The sequence below is a fragment of the Rattus rattus genome, chromosome 3 (assembly GCF_011064425.1).
Source record: "Rattus rattus isolate New Zealand chromosome 3, Rrattus_CSIRO_v1, whole genome shotgun sequence".
Lineage (NCBI taxonomy): Eukaryota > Metazoa > Chordata > Mammalia > Rodentia > Muridae > Rattus > Rattus rattus.
Genome location: NC_046156.1, coordinates 158,418,030 through 158,439,589, shown reverse-complemented (window position 1 = coordinate 158,439,589; position 21,560 = coordinate 158,418,030). Strand labels below are relative to the sequence as shown.

General features: G+C 36.5%; 1 pseudogene; it reads right to left on the bottom strand.

The window, feature by feature from the left end:
• Positions 1-205: 205 nt before the first annotated feature.
• Positions 206-1,738, bottom strand: LOC116895608 (annotated as a pseudogene).
• Between the last annotated feature and the right edge of the window lie 19,822 nt (positions 1,739-21,560).

Here is a 21,560-nt window from a genome sequence, read left to right as displayed (position 1 = left end):
TAACTAAAATGATGGTTTTTAATGAGATATGGTACAATTATGGTAGCCTCTCTCTCTCTCTCTCACACACACACACACACACACACACACACACACACACACACACACACACACTATCCATGATCATTCCTGAATTGTAAGTTTACAAAATAAAAAGGGTAACCCTGGATACAGGAACAGCTATTCCAGAACTTCAAGAGCCAGGCTAATATGATCTCTCCCTGCGATCCTGTTTGTGCTCGTCCCTCGAGTCCATCTTGCCAGGACCCAAACTGCCTCTGTCGCCCAACCCTGGCTCCCTTTCAAGGCCTATAGTCCCATCCTCGGTCCCTGTAAGAACCCCAATCATCTCCTCCACTGCCACATTGATCATCTCCATAGTTTCCTCCTGGTCCTCATCCTGGGCCATCTAGTTTAGGTGCTTTACACTGGTTGTTTTCATTTCTCCAAGAGAAGTTCATGTTCTCACAAGTAGGATTAGGACACTTCCAGTCCCCAGCTCGTTGCTGTCCTCCACCTCCACCACCTCTACTGGGGAATCCTCCCTGGCCACCACCACCACCGTTGCCACCTCTTCCATAGCCTTCATAGCCCATGGGTCCTCCTCACTCTCTGCCTCCACGACCATTTCTACCACCCAGGTTGAAGTCAGCACGCTGGGTAGCAAATGAAACTTTAATAGGATTCCCAGAGAATTCTTCACCATCAAACCAGTTGGTTGAAGCTCTAGCAAAATGTGGGCCACCAAATGAGACTGTTGCCTCACCCTTTGACTTGCCAGTTTCCCTGTCTGTATAAAAATCAATCATAGGCTGTCCAATTTTCTTGTTTGTCTTAATGATTCCAAACTGCGTGAAGTAATCAGCCACGGATTCAACTATAACCTTCTCACCTAGACCTTGCAGGAAGACGGTACTGTTGTCTGAATTATCCTGTTCAGAATCATGACTAGGTCCTTGATCCTGAGGACCACCAAATTTATCGAAGCCAGCATAGTCCCTTCCACCCATGCCACCTCTGCCTCCTCGGTCACTTCCATGGCCTCTGGGTTCATAGCCACCACTGCTTAGTTTGTAACCACCTCCGCTGCCCCTACCATGGACCCCACTATCCTGCTTCCCCCCAAGCCCCACCCCTCGTAGCCACCACCACCAGCACCACTCTGGTCCTTATTGCCATAACTACCATCACCACCACCGCCACTCATAGAGGACTGATCTTGGCAATAGTTGCCTCCACTCCCTACTCCCCTGCTGCTGTTTCAGGTTCTATTGTCCATAACCCTGAGGTGAGTTCTAGGAGCTTTGTTGCTGTCCTTAGCTTTGTTGCTGTCCACCGTAGCCAGACTGTTGACCATAGCCTCCACTCTGGGGCTGCCCATAGCTGCTGTTCTGAGAACTGCCACCATAACTTCCCAAGGTGCTGCTAGGAGCAGGCTGTTGGCCACAGCCAGGGTAGGAAGGCTGCTGCTCATAAGAAGACTGGGAACTTTCACTGTTGCCATAGATACCAATGGAATCGTATCCCTGCGAAGCTGAGTTCCGTAGCTGTTTGAGTCTGTCCATAAGGAGAGCCATAGCTGTTCTGGCTGTATCCTGAAGTGTCAGCTGGTTGGCCATATCTCTGTAACTCTGCTGGCCATACGGCCAGTGGCTCTGTTGGGATAGCCCTGCCCAGGCTGGGTAGGATAGGCCCCGTAGTTTTGAGTTGCTTGTGAGGTATGGTCGTTTGAAGCCATTTCAGTGCACACGTGCATAGGCAGCCAAGCAAAATGGGGAATTTCAGGGCAGGAAGGCCGGATGTTTGAGGAGGGGGAATCACCTTACTAGAAGAAGGGGGAGGGGAGAAGGGATGGGGGCTTATGGACAGGAAACCAAGAAAGAGAATAACATTTGAAATGTAAATTTAATAAAACGAAAAAAGAAAGAGAGAAATCCATATGACTGAGAAGGGAAACCGCGAGAACTGAATCTCCCTCTATTTCTTTTGTCTGTGATTACTTCTTTTGGTTCTAGAGTTTTCAGGTGTTCTGCTAAGTTAGTAGGTCTCACCAGTTTTTCAATGTAGGCAGTTCATGTGATAAACTTTCCTCTTAATACATATTGGTCAACCATGAAACCGCACACACACCAGAAACCACACTCGGTAGGTTTTTATTTGTATATTTGAACACTTATATACATATACAAGTATGCAACAATATAGGCAAAATGTAGGCCGTCAATTAAGGGAGGCTGGGAGGAGTTAAGGTATGGTTCTTGTGAGGCACCACAGGAAGAAAAGGAAAGAGGAAAAGTGGTATAATTATTTTCACTGTCATATATTTTAAATTACATATGGTGATTTCACACTTCTTATTGGTACCTTATCCTGATTACATGTCTGCAAGTTTTACTTTTAATGCTTGTCTTTATCCTTATAACTGGAGAGATAGCTCAGCAATTAAGAGGACCTGGTATTCTTGCAGAATACTTTGCTTAAGTTTCATGCACCAACTAAGAACCAATAACCATCAGTAACTCCAGCTCTAAGGGTTATGCACTTTCCTGATCCTTTATAGCATGGTTGTTAAAACACTCATATACTTATAATACAAATGAATTAATATTTTACAAATTGTCCTTATACAAAATGTAAGCAAAAATTAAAATGGGTAAAATATTAACCATTTTACAAGTGTTTCAGGTGTACTTATCTTATTTTTCATGTATTTATCTAATATAAGCATCATCTTATATATACATACACTAGGAAAGTTGTACTTACATTGTGTTAGTGTTTTGAAGTTAAATGTGTCTTAGTCTAGTGGAATGTTTTCATGCACATCATCTTGCATGAATGCCATCTCATTTTAACAAATCAGTAGAAACAATATTTAGAAAAATCCAGATAGTGTTCTATGGTTTCTAAAGGAGATTTCTAGACCATAATCAGTAAGTTTTAGACTATGCTAAAATTTCTACAAAAATTTATTCCACATAAACCAAGGGAGTTAGAGGAAGACAACCACTATTTTAGCAAAACTCCAGATAAATCAAACTGTGAATTGATGAACAAAGGAAAAGAAAAAGAGAACAATGGCAGGGCAGAGAAATTCGTTCTTTTGTTTTGAAGCTCATGGAAAACCTTTCTTCTGCCCTAAACATTTCAAAGTAAACACAGATCCACAAGGCACTCTTGATTACTCATTTGAATTCATTTTAAAACTAGGCCCACATTTGTAATTGCAATGGGATCAAGTTCCCTGCAACAACTGAAAATTTATTTTATTCTAAGATTTACCCATGGGTCTTCACGACTGTAGAATTATATAAAAATAAGAGAAATGGAATTCTCAAGATTGTTTTCTTAATCAAAGATGAACCACTCCATGTACTGCAAACAAAACTATTTACCTACTAGTTATCCAATGAAAGCATATTTTCTCTTAATTTTGCCTTGTTTATTTAAAAACATAAAGGAATAAATAAAAAGTACTAAATTAAACACAGTATTTGTTTATGAATGAACATACAATAACAATTTATTTTGGTATATAAAATTCTATTTTTAAAACATAAAATCTTGGAAGAGAAAAGTCAGAGGATCTTTTTGGTAGCATTTTTAATTTGTACTTGATATGAATTGGTATAAATTATAATTTAAATCAGTAATAATAAACATCACAAATAACTGTAGATCATATCAGTAGTGGTGGTTTGAATGAAAATGGCCCACATGGGCTCATAGGAAGTGAAAGTATTTGAAGTATGTCACCAGGGGTTGGTTCTAGGTATCAGAAGTTCAAGTGTCATTCTACCTTCCTGTTGTCTGATGATCCAGTTGTAGAACTCTTGAATTCTCCAGCAAAACATCTGCCTGCCTGCTACCATACACTTTGATGATAATGGAGTAAACATCTGAAACTGTAAGCTATTCACAATTAAATGTTTTTTGTTTGTTTGTTTGTTTGTCTTTTCTTAATTTTTAAATGATAGTTGCGTTGGCCATGGTGTTTATTCACAGCTGTAGAAACCCTAAACAAGATACCTGATAACTATCTCTATCAATGCCTTTTTTAAATAGTATGCATTGTCTCCCCGAGCTGGGGACCGAACCCAGGGCTTCTTGCGCGCTTCGCTAGGCAAGAGCTCTACCGCTGAGCTAAATCCCCAGCCCCTGGATCAATGCCTTTTAAGTAGGATTTATCCCTTTTGTGTGTGTCCCAGAGAGTTTACTCATATTCCCATGGTACCTGTGAGTGGGAGGTTATATGTACTGCAGAATGATCAACTTATCAGTGAGGAGGAAAGAGATGTCTGAGGTTAATGGGGGATGGGAAGTTACTAAAAGTCATTACATAAATGTATGAAACTCAAGTAAGAAAAAGCATTAAAATTTGATTACCTCAGTTTAAGAAAATATGGTGAACTACAAATTTCATCAATCATATATTTTCTTAAAAAGTTGGCCATGCCTCATAGCCCTTTGCTAATTCTTTTTTTTTAAGTTGTTATTTTTATATGTTACATTTATATCGATGAGTTTCCTGCTTGTATACCACTTGCATGACTAGTGCCCCTGGAGAGCTGAATAGGGTATTGTATCTACTGGAACTAGTGTTACAGATAGATGTTAGTTGTCACGTGGGACACTGGGATTTGTACCTATATCCCTGGAAAAGCAACCAATGCACTTTATTGCCGAGCCCAGTCCTGGCTAATATATATATTTTTAAGGAAACAGCAACAACAACTTTCCAAACGTAGAATGAGGAACATGACTGAAAAATAATGCACAATATTTCAAAACTATTTTCTTGCAATATAGCACTGGTGCAACAGCATGAAAGACTAATAATTTATAGTTTTCTCATGTAAAGAATGTATCATTGAGCTTAGTAGCAGAGTAAATACAAAATTCTACTTTTAATAGTATTAGAAATTTATTACATGACAATTTTACATATGTATATAATGGCTACATGAATTTGTCACCACCACAACCCCAACTCATTTTTTTATATTAACTGAGTAAGTTTACATAGAACTATAATCATGCAGAGAGTTGTAGGGCATTTGTTAAACATGGATAGCCATCACAGATAGTATCTACAATGAAAACTGCCTCTATTCTTACGTTTCCACTCCAGGCATGAGTTCCTCATTACCAAGGAGCATTTGTATAAACTGTATAAAGGTATATAAAATTGAGAATAAGATTTTGGGAAGAAAAGAAGTAGGCACATCTATAAGCCCAGAGTGAAGACGTTTTATGCAGGAGGTTCAAGATTTCTGTCTGAGAAGGTTACATAGTCATAGGGTAGGAGTGAAATAGAGTTTGCTTTCCAGAAGCAATGAACTTGAAAACATACCATCCTCATTTGAAACTATTATATTCTGCTGAAAACTCATTTTTGAGACAATATTTCATGTGAAATGAAAATTAATTTAAACTTTATAGGACTGTTATTAAAATTTTAATTGTCTACTGTAATATGCCTACTTATACATTTGATGGTATCCTTAGTGTTACATTTTCAGACAAAAGAAAATAAATATTCTAAAGTAAAAATATAAGGGAAAACTCCCCAATATGCAATTTAAAAGTAAATTTATTCTAAAAGGTGACCTCAGAGAGTTCCCCTGAAATTGCTTTTGATCGAATATGCCCTGTGCAATTATTTTATTAACTTAGAAAACTGCTGTACTATAAAAGAGAAACACAGTCTTTAAAATTACAACTTTAAAGGAGACTAGCGTTGACAATGTCCTAGAATGATCATTATAACACTGCTTCCTAAATATAGAGAGCTTCCAACACTAGGTTCCTATGCACATTTGAATTAAATGCTAGGAGTTGCAGCTTTCTTTTTACATGTATTTTGTGGTGATTCATACATGTTCTGACTTTTTTTTATCATCTTTCAGCTTTAAAAATATTTTATATTAACCTCAAAACAGTCTCATATAATGACTGTCTTACACATAATTGTTTTTTCATTTATGTTATTTTCAATGCTGAATCTGAAACTTGAAACTTAAAATGAGTATTTATGCTTAGATTTATTTCACTCACTCAAGTATATATGTAAATATTTATATATAAATTTGAATTAAAAATCTGCATTAATTCAAAACACTCAAGTAAATGTTATAGATGAATGTTGTTAATTACCTCTCTTGGATATGAATTTGTATGTCATTGGTGAATTGTATTCACAAATATACATACATACATATGCACACATACAATAAACACACACATACACAAATACACAGACACAGACGCAGACACAGACACACAGACACACACACACACACACACACACACACACACACACACACACGCACATGCACACACACATAGCCACATACTCACACAGCCCGTTTTTTTTTTATAGTTTTTGACATTTTCAAACTGTTTCACATGACTTAATAAAAATTTAAGAAATATGTTGAGGGAAAGACAATAAAAATAAATAAATCCTTTGTGAATATAAATGCTTAAAAATTCTTATGTTTAGCCTTAGTCATATTAGAAAGACATGTATTACAAATTTCAGATGACTTTCTTCATTGTTGTAAACATAATAAAAAAGACAACACCTGAAGTCATAGTTTGAAACCCATGTTGAAATACAAAATTCTGTATCTTAGACTCATAAATGATTTTTCCAATTATTCTCTAAAGTTCAGTTCCACCTTCAATAAAAGAATATTACTTATTCAAAATATATTTTATTACATATTAAAGTTCTCTGTTAAGCTACTATAATATTATTTTAAGTGTTTCTAAAGATTAACTGTGTTTTGGAAAGGTAATTAATAAAAGATGTTTTGTTTTCTGCATCTTACATGCATATGTACACACACACACACACACACACATATATATATGTTTAGTTCTTTAATTTTTCATAATTGAGAGCTATCAAATTCTAGAATATTTAAAAAATTAATAAATATATGCAATAAAATGTGATAATACCTAATCAAAATCTAATTTCCACCTGATCTCCTCACAACTTTCTTTTTAAACATTATTATATTTTTAAACTAGTTTATCTATTTACTTTACATCCCAATCACAGCTTCACTTCTCTCCTCTCCCCTCAGCCTCTCCTTCTCACCACCCCTTACACCATTGCTCCTCTCTTTCTCCTAAGAGAAGGGGAAGACTTCCATGGATATCAACCTACCCTGGTATATTAATTAGCATTAGGACTAAGGCCCATCTTCTCCTATTGAGCCTAGACAACGCAGCCCATTTACGTGAAAGGTGTGCAACAGATTCAGAGATAGCATCTCGTCCAGTTGTTAGGGGACTCACATCAACAAGCTGCAGATGTGTTACATATGTATAGGGTCCTAGGTTAGTCCTGTGTATGCACTGTGGTTGGTCGGTTCAGTCTCTGTTGGGCCCATGAGCCCAGATTAGATGAGTTTGTACTTTTTCTTTTTGTGCCTTGACCCCTTTGGCTCTTTCAATCCTAGACTATGACAGTATGAACAAGACCTAGAAATGTCCATGTCAGAAAAAATCCAAACTTGAGGAGGAGAATTGGGTACAAATTTTGACATCTAGCTAGGAATTTATTTGTAATTGATACCTTCTGGGAGAGTCAAATGTAGTTTCCCTTTCTTTTCTTTTATTGGGGATTTTCTTTATTTACATTTCAAATGTTATCCCCTTTCCTTGTTTCCCCTGTGGAAATCCCATATCCCATCCCCCTGCCCCTACTTCTATGAGGGTGGTCTCTCATCCAGCCACTGACTCCCTCCCACATCACTGCCCTGGCTTTCTCCTATATTGGGGCATGCCACCTTCTCAGGACCAAGGGCCCCTCCTCCCATTGATGCCTGACAAGACCAGCCTCTGCTACATATGTGACTATAGCCATCAGCTTCTGCATATAAACTTTTGTTGGTGATTTAATTCCTGGGAATTCTGGGAGGAAGTGGCGGGGGTTCTGGTTGATTGATATTGTTTATTTGAGAGAAGTGACACTGAAAGGTATAACTAGATCTTGATATACATCAATTCCAGTTTTTCAGAAGCTGCCATATTGGCTTTTAATGTGTCTGTACAAGTTTTTATTCCAACCAGCAATGGAGGAGTATTCAAATGAGCTGTCACTTGTGATTTTAGTCTTAGCCATTTCAGTATGTGTTTGATGGAATCTCAGTCATTTTGATTTGCATGTCCCTGAGAGTTATGGTTGTTTAACATTTTTCAAGTGTTCCTCAGCCATTGCACATTCCTCTGCTGATAATTCTTTGTGTAGATTTATATCACATTTTTAACTACATTATTTGATTTTTAGAGCACATCCTAATGATTGGCTGTAGGTCTCTATCTGTTTCCTTCAGTTGCTGGATGAAGCCTCTCTGAAGATGGTTTATTTTAGGTTTCTGTCTCACTTAGTATAACTGTTGGTAGTTCCATCCATTTGTGATAAGGATGTTAACTCTCTGTTGGATATAGTGTTGGTGACTATCATTTTCCTTTCTATAGGCTGCCATTTTGTTCTATTGATGGTCTCTTTTGCCTTACAGAAGGTTGTTAGGTTCATGAGGTTCTATTAATTGTTAATCTTAGTGCCTGAACTGTGGGTGTTCTGTTCAGGATCTTGTCTCCTGTACCTATGCTTTCAAGGCTATTTCCCACTTTCAATTCTATCTGATTTAGTGTATCTAGTATTATGTTGAGTTCTTTGATACATTTTGACTTGAGTATTATGCAGGATGATGGATATGGATCTATTTGCATTATTCTATATGCAGACAGACTTAGGTAGACCAGTCCATTTGTTAAAGACTCTTTTTTTTATTCCATTGTATGGTTATGGCTTCTTTGTCAAAATCTAGTGTTCATAGATAGGTGGATTCATTTCTGGTCCTCTGATTTGGTTCCATCAATCCTGTTTGTTTTTATGCTAACACCATGCAGGTTTTTTTATTACTATTACTATGTCATAGAGCTTTAAATCAGGAATGGCGATACCTCTAGATATTCTATTATTATAAATGATTACTTTAGATATTCTGGGTTCTTGTTTTTTCATGTAAAGTTGAGTATTGCCCTTTAAGGTTAGTAAAGAATTGTGTTGGGATATTGGTGGGGATTACACTGAATCTATAGACTGCTTTCTGTAAAGTGGCCATTTGTGCTCTGTAATCCTACAGACTGATGAGCATAGATAAGTCTTTGTTCCATCTTCTGATGCCTTCTTCAATTTTCTTCAAGACCAATGCCTCTGGTTGTGGCATTCATATGGTAGGTAAACAGAGGCAGGAATCCGTTAGGGATAAATGCTTAGAGCTGCTGACTAGGGTGGATTCAGATACCTAAAGGGGCTGTTGCCAAAGGCAGCCAGTAATTAGAGAAGTTACTCAGCAGATTTTTCTCTGAGGGAACAAAGCTTAATTTACTGGGGCTGGCACTCTCTGTAGCCAAGAGAAAAACTATGAAGTCTTTTAACTCCTCACCACCAGTAAGAAAGGGAAAGAAAGAGAGAAAAACCACATGCACAAACCCCCAACACACAAACACATACACAAACAAACAAACACACACACACACACACACACACACACACACACACACAATCTAATTGGGCAAATTGAAAGGCAGAGTCCAATAATTTCATACAGAAATGTACATGCATGCATACATACATACACACATACATACATGCATACAGACCTACTAACATATACACAGTCACACATAGAATTATTAAAGCAAAGCTCCAACAAGTAGATTCTAAGTACCCCACACAAACATACATAAATACACACAATGGTGAGTGGAGGGAACAATGTTCCAATTCCCATTTGCACCAACTTTATACATATACACAGGAACTATCCACTGTGAATACATACTTAGTAAGATTGAAATTTAAGGAATGTCTATCCCTTCTATTCCAAGATTTTGCTGGTCTGATCTCAACAAAGTCTTGTATAGGTAACCATAGTTACTTTGAGGTCATGCATACTATGGAAATGCCATGTTGCAAAGACAGTATTTCATAGCTTTCCTACCCATTCTCATTTTTTTCTGTCTCCTTTTCTAATATGTTCTCTGAGTCTTGTGTTAATATATGTTGATATCCTATTAAGGAATGAGTACTCAGTCACTTTTTCTTAGAATTTTGAATAGTGTCTTTCCACATATTGGTGTCAACTACCCAGAGAACCTTACTCAAGTAATCTTGAAATAAACTCAAATCTATACACACAAATATTTAGAAAGTAAATTGACACTATGACCATTTAGTAAAATATCATTACAAGGTTCAAAACTCATCTATAACCTCTTCAGGAATGGACTACATACCAGGACTACAGTTCTAGACAACGAGGCCATAGTTATTGAGCAACCCTCAAATCAAATCAAAAAATTCTAAGATAACGTCTAAAATGTCAAGCCACTATTGTAAAAGTAGCCACCTCAGGTATGGCAGATCAGAACTGCAACAGGAAGGGTCCAGTGATTGACAAGACAATTGATTTATTTCCTCTCTGAGTGGTCTTCATAGGATGTTGCTGTAGCATGAAAGCTAGCAAGTTGAGAGAATGAATGCATTCTTGGCAGGTTTGAGATATGTTTTATGTGCTACAGCCAAATTGTGTGGTGTCTTTCTTAAAAGTTCTTATCATGTAGTTATGTTCAGTAAACAAGAGCAGTAACAATATGAGAAGGCTAGGCTAGTAAGGCTCTTAACTAATGAGAGAAAGTCCATGCATGCTTTCCTCTTTAGTGTAATTGACATTTCATAACCCATGTTTACCATATCATAAATGTTACATTGAAGTCACAAATGAGAAAATAAGAGATTTGTGTTAATTCGAAGTATACAAAAGGTAAATTCAATCAAGCATGTAGTCTGAAATCTCTCAGTGCCAGTAACAGTTTCAGTCTTTGAGTGAAAGATTTGACCCAAGCTGCTCTATGTGGTTCTTTTTCTCTCTTTACCTCTAATAAAACTAGCTTTGAAAAGTATCAACTGTTCTTTCATGGCTTTCTTATTCATATTAATTGTACAAAGAACACCATGGCTTGCATTTGTCTCTCTGAGCTCCCTTAGTAACGATATGATACAATTCTCTAAATGTGACGATTCACTGTCAACGTTTTAACATTCGTAGCTATAATAGTTAAATCACTTTCAAAGTTTTGTAATTTTATTAGTAAACTTAAATCTAATAGAAGTCATTGAATTTTTGTTTAATTAGGTAAATTAGGTTAAACAAATTACTCAAAGGTCATTTGTGTGAGAAGAAAGTTTATTTGATTCCTTATAATTGACATAATTTTAATTATAGTTTTAATCCTTGGGGCAGCGAAGAGGAAAGAAGCACTAAACTTACTAAAAAAATAATCCCCACTACTTACCCTGAGAAGTATTTCTATGGCTAAAACACTACTTCTGCTTTCTCTGTACTATAGAGACAATATGCTTTATCTTTGTATGTCAATCTCTGGCTTACACATTTTAAAAATGTGGTTTCAATGTGTAAGCTGTGTGGGCTTTGAAACACATACCTATATTCTGATTAGAATGAAGAAGATTAATAGTGTATTTCCTAATCTCTATTCCCAGATTGGGAAACAGAAAGAATTTCAAGCCAGCAAAGCTAAATAAAGAGATTCCATCTTAACAAAATATTTTTTTAAAAGTTCTCTTTTCATTATTGTTACGTGACTCTATTCCTTCACTTTAGATCACAAACTCCTCACTCATAGAAGTTAGCAGCTCTTAGGCATATACCCAAAAGATGTTCCAACATGTAATAAGGACACATGCTCCACTATGTTCATAGCAGCCTTATTTATAACAGCCAGAAGCTGGAAAGGACCCAAATGCCCTTGAGCAGAGGAATGGACACAGAAAATGTGGTACATTTATACAACCGACTACTAAGTTATTAAAAACAAATACTTTATGAAATTCATGGGCAAATGGATAAAACTAGAAAATATGTGAGTAACCCAATCACAAAACAACACACAAGATGTACACTCAATGAAAGATGAATATTAGCATAAGAGCTTGGAATGCCCAAAATACAATTTACAGACCATATGAAGCTCAAGAAGAAGGAAGACCAAAGTGTGGATTCTTCAATCCGTTTTAGAATGGTGAACAAAATACTCACAGGAGGAAACACAAAGACAAAATGTGGAGTAGAGACTGAAGGAAAGGTCATACAGAGACTGCCCTACCTGGGGGTTTATCCCATATATGTCACCAAATGCAGACTTTTTAGGATGCCAAGAAATGCATGATTATAAAAGCCTGATATAGCTGTCTTCTGAGAGGCTATGCCAGAGCCTGACAAACACAGAGGCAGATGCTCACAGCCAACCATTGGACTGAAAACTGGGTCCCCAATGAAGGAGTTAGAGAAAGGACTGAAGGAGCTGAAGAGGTTTGTAATCACACAGGAAGAACAACAATATCAAGCAACCAGACCCCCCCAGAGTTCCCAGGGACTAAACCACCAACCAAAGAATACAAAAGAAGCGATCATATGCATCCAGCTGCATATGTAGCAGTGGATGGCCTTGTTGGATATCAATGGGAGGAGAGTACCTTGGTCTGTGAAGCCTTCATGCCCTAGTGTATGGGAATAGTTAGAGCGGGAAGGCAGGAGGGATTGGGTGGGTGGTTGGGGGAGCACCCTCATAAATGCAGGGGCGGGGATGGGATATGGGGTTTCTGGAGGGAAAGCTGGGAAAGTAGATAACATTTGAAATGTAAATAAAGCAAAGAACTGCAGGCTGACAGGAACCAAATGTAGATCTCTCCTGAGAGACACAGCCAGAATACAGCAAATACACAGGCGAATGCCAGCAGCAAACCACTGAACTGAGAACGGAACCCCAGTTGAAGGAATCAGAGAAAGGATTGAAAGATCTTGAAGGGGCTTGAGACCCCATATGAACAGCAATGCCAACCAACCAGAGCTTCCAGGGACCAAACCACTACCCAAAGACTATACATGGACTGACCCTGGGCTCCAATTGCATATGTTGCAGTGAATAGACTTGTTGGGGTACCAGTGGAAGGGGAAGCCCTTGGTCCTGCCAAGGTTGGACTCCCAGTGTAGGGGATGGGAGGGCTTTAAGGGGCGGTGGATGGAGATGGGAATGCCCATATAGAAAGGGAGGGCAAGGTATTAGGGGGATGTTGACCTGGAAACTGGAATAACAATTGTAATGTAAATAAGAAATGCCCAATTTAATAAAGATGGAGAAAAATTAAAAAATAAAAGAAAAGAAAAAGAAAAAAAGAAAATACCCAATTAAAGAAAAGAAACAATTTTTTGAAAAAGAAGTTAGCAGCTTCATCCCAACTCTAATTCCTGACACAAGAAAGAGAATCTCTCAGTATTTGCTCTTCTTATTGTAGTCCTCTATCCGGAACATCTCTGCTGTGCCTGTGAAGCAACTGACTTGGGACTTAGCTCAAAGTGACCGTGCTCCCTATCTTTCCGAAGGAGCGATGGATATTCAGATAAATCATTAGTATCAACAATACTAACTTCTCATTATTTAGGTGAACTTTTTCTAACACAGAGTGTCTTCTCCATATTAAATGAAACTATGTCTATTGTCGTGATGATCACAAATCCCCCATTTGCATCTCTTGGCTCCAAAGCCCCTAAGACCTTTCCAGTGGACAGAAACATTAATAGAAATCTTGACATTCAGCATACTGTGTTAGATAGCAATTAATTTAAAATCTTAATATATATTATAACTTCATGATTAATTATATTTTTCAGACAGTTAAAAATCTGTTACCAAAATAGCAGAAAGAATGGCAGCAGGCAAAGTAGGAATGACACTCAAGTAGCAGCTGAGAGTTTTCATGTTTAGATAAACTCATGAAGTAAAGATAATGAAGTCTTTTGAAATCTCAAAGCTTTCACTCAGTGATATTCCCCTCCTAAAACTGTATGTCTTCCTCCTTCCAAACAGTTCTAACAACTCGGTCCAAACATCAAATATATGACAGTATTGGGTCCATTTTCATTTCAGCCATCATGTATATTTTTCCATCTTTTTGCTTAAAATTCACACATGCCCAGATGAGAGCTTTTTATCATTTTCCCCATGCCAAGTAGAGATCTTTGATATCTAAAAATATATAAAATACCAGATCATCGGGCAATAATATGCATATATTATTATTTATCATCAGCAGAAAATAATACAATCTTTATATTTCTATTATATGTCGATTGTCATAAGATATTTTGATGATTTGTAGAAGTTTTCAATGCTACAGACAATAACCACTGATACATATCTTCAGAGACATATTCTTCAATTATTCTTCAATCATATTCTTATTTAATTATAAACAAATTAATTAATAAACATGCCACAGATAGATCATAAATATCTTATGAATATTTGAAATATCAATATGTCTATGTGGTGTGTGTATGAGAGAGTGAGAACGAGAGAGAGACACACACACACAGAGAGAGAGAGAGAGAGAGAGAGAGAGAGAGAGAGAGAGAGAGCAGAGACAGAATCTTCCTTCCAGTCTGTTGTTCAAATAAAACAAATCTTTCAAGTGTGATTCAGAATGTAAAATAGTCCCTTAGGATGTAATTAGTACTTGGAAGTATTTATCTACAGTCTCCATTTTATTTAGTTACAGTTTTATTAAGGCAAAAGATAATTCCATGGGGTAAAATTCTTTAAGGTGTTGAAAAAAATTAATTCCCATGACAGTGAAGTCCTGATAAGTTAGTTAAAGAATGTGCTAATGGGAAAAACTTTATTGTGTTCTCGTTCAAAAATCTACCCACATATTTTTATATACCCAAAGAGTGAAAAAGAAGATACACATTATTATATCATTTTGTTCTATTAAAAATGAACTCGCATCAGCTATATTTAGTGTATAGATATATTCTTTATTTTAGAAATTATATACCTAACCCCTTCACTTGATTTGTTTCAGTATTGTTTATAAAATGAGCATGTTTTTTGTCAGCAAGTACTTGCTACCCAGACTACCTATCTGATTTCAGGTTATGGACCATACAAGGCAGGAAGGAGAAAACCTATCCTGGCAAGATAAACTTGGACTATTCCCTTCATGGAATGAGAAATTGGCTGTGACAATAGCATTGAGGCATGTGAAACACACAAACAAAAATAATGAAATAGTAACATAATACAATGATCTTACATGTAAAATATTTTAATTAAAAATTAATTACTTCTGAGCAATATACAATTAAATAGTTTCTAAATTAGACAATTGACATACATAATTGATTATTTTGAAAAACTTCTATGAAAATAGAAATAGCAAATTTATTTAGAATATTTTGTCAAATAGTCCTGGAATGAACTACTAAATTGTAAATATCTCAAGAGTATTTCCTTAAATTTAAAATAATGAAAAATTTTCACAATTAAATACTAAAATACTGAATAACTTAAAAATAAAATAACATAATTAGGTCAAATATAAAGCCAAGATAGCAAGCGTGTACTATCTTGAAACTAAAATATAATTTTCAGTACTTAGAGATGGTATCATTGTAATGAGAAACAATATTCCGTAGACACTTTGAATTAATATAACTTTTGATTTATATCCTAGTATGCAGTATGTAAATAAAAATCAGTATTTTGATAAATTCTGGTACTTAAGTTTATGCAAAGAAATATTTTTACTCATATATGACATACTATATAATATATTATACATTATATAAATACACATTTACATACATATGACATTTACATATATGAAATATATTTAAATATATATGTGCATATATCTTTTAGTGATCACTTCCACTGATTTATTCTCTTAAATCTTAACATTACTTTACACTCTATGACATTCTCTTCCTTTTTTTTAGTTATTTTCTGTTTCTCCCTTATTACATGAATATATTTTTATCTGGAAACAAGTGGACTGTGTACAGTGTAATGTTATACAAAAACTGGATTTCCTTAACAGAACCCATTCTGAAATGACCAATGATGGTCTAGCAGGCTCACATTTGGCTGATAATTTTAAGACTAACATGTAGGTTATTTTAAGCTTTAGAGGTAATGTTGAAACTAATGCTCTCCCAATATTTTTTGTCATATGCATATAAATTATATCCTTTTTCTTCTTTCTCAGCTCTAAAAGACATTGTCTTCGCTTTAACAAGGTTAAAAGATGTCAGTAAATTTATGTTTACATTTCTTATTTAAAGCAAGTCTTCTTGCTTATGTTTCTGGCTACATGAGCTATTAAAAGCAATTGTCTAGTTTGTCTTCTCTTTCTGTGAAAAATTTTATGACCAAATAAACTTGAGTTGGTAAGGGTTTATTTGGTGTTCACTTCCAATAGTATTCTATTATTGAGGGAAGTCAGGGCAGGAACTCAAGCCGAAAACAAGAAACAATGATTTGTGGTGCTCTCCTTTGGATGATCACCTACCTTTCTTATATACCTAAGGCCAAGCTACATAGAAATGGTTCCAACCATAATTGATTGAGTCTACCCTTATCAATTACTAGTCAGAACAATCCTACAGACATGGCTATGAATCCATATGATACAGTGAATTCTTCAGTTAAGATTTCCTCTTCTCAATTGATTTTTAGGTTGAAACATTTTAAAATAAAAGATAACTAGGAAACTATTTGGGTCCATGATAGAAAAAATAACATTAGAAAATTTCTTCAAAGTAATTCTTAATATGATAGATAAAGTGTAAATTGTTTAGAGATTACATAAAGTGTGTCTGTACTTATTATCCTAATCACCTGTAAAGGCTGCCCTGGGAGGGATTATATCCAAAGATAAGATTCAGTATAAGGCAAACACATCCAGGATTGCATTGTGATCTTGCTGGAGTACAGACAAGCTCTCAGTACACCAGGTAAAGCCCTAACAACTGAGGCAAGTTAGTTTGTGTAAGGAAACAACTGTATTTGAAAGTGTAGTCAGTAGAGAAGCCATGCAATAGAGTTGAATTCATGGCAGATCAATTGGTGGCAGTTTAGTTCATGGGGTTTAGAACAGTTTTAAAGAGGCAGTTTTAAAGAGGCAGATTTCAGAGAAAAGAAGCTGCACACAGATGAAGACAGAAAGAGCCAAAGACTGAAATGGAACAGCCAGAATATTAGAACAGATTGCCAGAATTAATTTGAGGCCAAGAAGAGCAATTCAGTCAGAAACCGAGAGAAGCCAGTTTAATTCAGTCAGCTGGAGAGACGTTTGAGCCAGAATATCTGATTCTAAGTTGAATCAGCCAGGCAGAGTTTAGAAAGAGCAAGAAAGACAAGCTTATCCACCAGAAAGTCTCAGAGTGGATTACATCTAGCAAATAAATGTTACATTGACAGTATATTTTGTCAGTCATGATTGGTTTCACTCTAAGTCTCCAGGCTATCTGATCTCTGATCCTTGCAGATGATGTGATAGTGTACATAATATATCCAAAACTCCTACCAAGGAACTTATACCATTGCCAAGCACCTTCAGCAAAGTGGTTGAATGCAAAATTTACTAAGGAAATAAATCAGTAGAAATCCTATATTCAATAAATGGTCTGAGAAAGAAATCAGGAAAACAACAACACCCTTCACGATATCTTGGGTTAGCTCTGTATAAGCAAGACGTGTTCAAGTTTTGGAAGAAAGAAATTTAAGAAGATATCAGAATATGGAAAGATCTCCCATGTTCACAGATTGATAGGATTAATGTAATAGATATGTCTATTTTACCAATAGCCATTCAGTGTATTCCCCGAAGAAAATCCTGCATAATTCTTTAAAGACCTTGAAGTAAATTACTAAAAAAAAAAAAAAAGAAAAAAGAAAAAAGAAAAAAAGAAAAACAACAACAACAACAACAAAACAAAAACAAACAAACAAACAAAGTATAGAAAGTAGCCACTTTCTATATCCAGGCAGGACTCCTAATGGAGAGATAAGTACAACCATCCACCCACAAAGCCTTTGGAGCAGGAATAGATAAAACAGAGACTGAGGGAATGGCCAACCAATAACTGTCACAAATTGAGTCCCATCCCAAGGGCAAGAACCAGATACTATTAATAATTCTTTGCTATGATTGCAGTCAGGAGTCTAGTATAACTGTTCTTTGTGAGGATGCCCCCCAGCAGCCAATGGAAAGAGATGCAGAGACTGACACCTGATCATGGAGTTCTGACAAATTAATAAGAGTTGGAGGGGACCGGGACTCTATTGGAAGACCAAAAGAGTCAACTAAACTGAACCTTTTGGGGGCTCCCAGAGACTAAATCCTAAACCAAAGAATGAGCACGGGATTGACCTATGGACCCTACACATATGTAGCAGATGAGCAGCCTAGTCTTCATATGGGTCTTCCAACAACTAAAACAGGGACTGTCCCTGGACCTGTTGCCTCCCTACTGTGGATCCTGTATCCCTGAAGGGATCTCCTTGTCTGGCCTCAGTGGGAGAGGATGTATCTATTTTAGCAGTGAATTGATGTTTGCGAATGTGTGTGTATATGTCTGTTTGTATGTGTGTGTGTGTGTGTGTGTGTGTGTTTGTGTGTGTGTGTTTGTGTTTTGTATTTTGTGTTTGTAGAGGCATGATGCCCAGAGGAGGTCTTTCCCTTCTCAAAAGAGAAAGTGAAGGTTTAATTGGGGAAGAACTTGTGTGAGGGGGTACTGGTAAGAGAGGAGGGACTGATATTGTGTTGTAAAATGAGCAAATAAATAAATTAAAATAAATAAATAAAACCAGATACACTGAACATGAGCCTAGGGCGATACGGTTTTAAGGCAAAATTCAACCAGACATTCAAGGATGAACTAATATTAATACTCTTCAAACTATTCTCCATAATAGAAACAGAGGGATCACTGCCAAACTTATTCTATGAACGCAGAGTCATCTTGATACCTAAACCATTCAAGAATCAATAAAGAAAGAGAACTTCAGACTGATTTCTCTTAGGAACATTGATAGAAAAACACTCAATAAAATACTTAGAAACTGAAATCAAGAATAAATCAAAGATACAATCCACTATTATCAAGTAAGTTTCATCCCAGGGATATGGGGTTAGGTCAATATATGAAATTTCATTAATGTAATCAGTATGAGAATCAAATGATCATCTCATGAAATGCTGAAAAAAGCTTTGACAACACCAAAACCCCTTCATGTTAAATATATTAGAAAGATTAGGGCTCCAGGGCACATGCCTAAAAATATCAAAGGAAAAACAGCAAACCAATAGCCAACATCAAACTAAATGGAAAGATAATGAAAGCAATTACACCAAAATCAGGGACAAGACAAGGTTACCCAACTTTCTCCCTGTCTCTTCAATATAGTACTTGCATATCTACCCAGAACAATAAGACAATTAAAGGAGATCAAGGAAATGCAAATTGGAAAGGAATAAGTCAGTTTCACTATTTACCAATGACAAGTTACCATACATAACTGCCTCAAAAATTCCACCTGAGAACACCTACCACTGAAAATCACCTTCAGCAAATTGACTGAATACAAATTAACTATGGAAAATAAGTGCCCCTCCTTCATAAAAATTATAATCACTCAAGGAAGAAATTACGAAAACAACACCCTTTACCATTGCCACAATTAATATAAATTATATTGATGTAATTCTAACTAAGCAACTGAATGATCTATATGACAAGAATTTCAAGTCTCTGAAGAAAGTGAAGAAGATATCAGAAGATGGAAAAATAGCCCATGCCCATTGATAGGTAGGAGTAACAGTGAAAATAGCCATTTTACAGAAAGTAATCTACAGATTCATTGCAATAACCATCAATATTCGAACACATTTTTTACAGACTTAGAAGGAACAATTCTCACCTTCATATGGAAAAACAATATAAAACGAACAAACCAACCAACAAACAAACAAAAACCCCAAATAGCCAAACATTCCTGAACAATAAAAGAACTTCTGGAGGAATCAGTATCCCAATTACAAGAAGTACTAAAGAGCAGCAATGATAAAAACTGAATGCTATTGGTAGAGAAGTGGATGTTGATCAATGGAATAGAATCAAAGAACCATAATAAACCCACACACCTATGGACACTGGATATTTGATAAAGAAGCCAAAACCATACAATGGAATATAGAAAGCATCTTCAACACATGGTGCTTGTCTAACTGGATATCTGCATATAGAAGTATGCCAATAGATCTAAGTGTATTACCCTGCACAAAACTCAAGTCAAGTGGATCAAAGACCTCAACCAAAACCAAATACACTAAATAAAATAGAAAAGCAGAGAGAAATAAACTTGAACTCATAGGTACAGGAGACAATTTCCTGAGCAGAATACCAATGGCTCAGTCTCTAAGATCAATAATTGATAAATAGGACCTCATGAAACTGCAAAGCCTCAGTAAGGCAAAGGACAATGTCAACAAGACAAAACGGCAGGCTAGAGATTGGGAAAGGAACTTCATAAATCTACATCAGAAGGATACTTTGCAAAAAAAATTGTTTTGCTTTTTTTTTCATCTTTATTAACAGGTATTTCTTATTTACATTTCAATTGTTATTCCCTTTCCCGGTTTCCAGGCCAATATCCCCCTAATCCCTCCCCCTTCACTTCTCTATGAGTGTTCCCCTCTCCATCCTCACCCCATTACCGCCCTCCCCATAACAATCACTTTCACTGGGAGTTCAGTCTTGGCAGGACCAAGGGCTTCCCCTTACACTGGTGCTCTTACTAGGCTATTCATTGTTACCTATGAGGTTGGAACCCAGGGTCAGTCCATGTACAGTCCTTAGGAAGTGGCTTAGTCCCTGGAAGCTTTGGTTGGTTGGCATTGTTGATCATATGGGGTCAGCCCCTTCAAGCTCTTTCAGTCCTTTCTCTGATTCCTTCAAATGGGGTCTCATTCTCATTTCAGTGATTTAATGATGGCATTCGCTAATGTATTTGCCTTATTCTGGCTTTGTCTCTCATGAGGTATCTGCATCCAGTTCCTGTCAGCCTGCACTTCTTTGCTTCATCCATCTTATCTATTTTGGTGGCTGTATATGTATGGGCCACATGTGGGGCAGGCTCTGAATGGGTGTTCATTCTGCCTCTGTTGTAAACTTTGCCTCCCTATTCCCTCCCAAAGGTATTCTTGTTCCCCTTTTAAAGAAGGAATGAAGCATTCGCATTTCGGTCATCCTTCTTGAGTTTCTTGTGTTCTGTGCATCTAGAGTAATTCGAGCATTTGGGCTAATATCCACTTATTAATGAGTGCATACCATGTGTGTTTTTCTGTGGTTAGGTTACCTCACACAGGATGAAATTTTCCAGTTCCATCCATTTGCCTATGAATTTCATGAAGTCATTGTTCTGGATAGATGAGTAGTATTCCATGGTGTAGATGTACCACATTTTCTGTATCCATTCCTCTGTTGAAGGGCCTCTGGGTTCTTCCAGCTTCTGGCTATTATAAATACGGAACATATGAACATAGTGGAGCACATGTCTTTGTTCTGTGTTGGGGCATCTTTTGGGTATATACCCAAGAGAGGTATAGC